Consider the following 1,454-nt stretch of genomic DNA (forward strand, 5'->3'; position numbering starts at 1 on the left):
TCATATAATGGTCTGGGAAATCTAGCTTTACATTTTCCCTGCTTATTCATACATGTAGGTCTATCCCTCTTTGCAGCTTTTTTACTAGCTGATCTGTTTCTTCCACAATCATGTACATTAGACCTCAGAATGAGATCATCTACTGTCTTTGCATATTCTTGCCACCAGGTGCTAAGATTTTCACATTTTTCACAATTATTGCAGTCACAAAATGGAGGAGGTGCTTCAGGTAAAGTCTGGGTCGGATCCTTATAATTCTTGTTTTGATTTTTCTCTATATCTACCTGGTGCTTCACCTTATCCATTGGCCCTGTTATAAATTCACCAATGTGGACAGCCTCCAAATATTCAACTATTTTCTTTTGAAAGTCTGAAAAAGGATCCATGATTTTGTCTCTGATTTCCTGAGGAGTTAAAGCTCCTTTGATCCAAAGTAGCATATGCAAATGTAAAGTCAATCTTCCCTGTTGTTCCACTGTTGCATAAAATGCCTCTGTATCTCCATACAGTCCTCTATGTTTTTCACCCACACCAAGAACATGCTTGATGAACACTCAGTTATGAAGTGGAAAAATCTAGCACCAGCTACAGGATTATTTGCAATTAATTTGTATCTTTCATCATATTCTCTTAACAATGGACTAAACTTTTCCTTAGTATCAGCAAAGTATAATGATATAGGGTGCATGTTATCAGCTGGAGAGAATGTGATGAACCAAGATGGAGCTCCAATGAATGAGATGAGAGACCAGATTTCATTGCGCATATATTTTTTGGTAGTAGTTGAGCCTTGAACTCTTCCTGAAACATGATCCAAGTCTTTAATAAGCTGAAAACACAAGGACTCTTCATCAGTTTCAGGCTTTACTCTCTCTCCATCCCCCATTCTTTGGATCAAGTCACTTAGAACTTCAATATCAACATCCATAAGTCTTTTTGAAATATTGTCAAATTTTAGAGTCTCAGCAAGCAGGTATCCTGAAGATGTACTTTGTTTGATTTGCTCATGATTAAAAGCAATTAATGCAAAGTGAGAATCCTTTTGAAAGCGCTTGTCATGGTACATAAGAAGATGCCTTTTGTGTTTGATTTCAGACAGACGCCCCTTCTGGAAAGTGTTTCCAATTCCTCCAAGGCCATATGGAAAAAGCCATGGAAACATCTGAGGAAATAACTGAGGATTATTGTATAATGACTCTGGTTCTTGTGCATGGCCCACAGCTAATATCTTTTTATTTGAAGTCAAATGTTGAAGGGCAATGGCTTTGAGTGCTTTTAAGCTTTTTGTTGAATATTCTTCACCAGTCAATCCATGAACTACAAATGGACACTGGCCAGTTTCAGTTCCAGTCTCCTCTTCTATATCATTAATAGCTGTAGACTCTGGATCTTTGTTTGAAGATGACTCTCTATAATCCACTACAACTGGTGGACTATCCTCAGGATATTCTCTA

The sequence above is a fragment of the Laccaria bicolor genome, genomic scaffold, assembly GCF_000143565.1.
Source record: "Laccaria bicolor S238N-H82 LACBIscaffold_151 genomic scaffold, whole genome shotgun sequence".
NCBI classification, from domain to species: Eukaryota; Fungi; Basidiomycota; class Agaricomycetes; order Agaricales; family Hydnangiaceae; genus Laccaria; species Laccaria bicolor.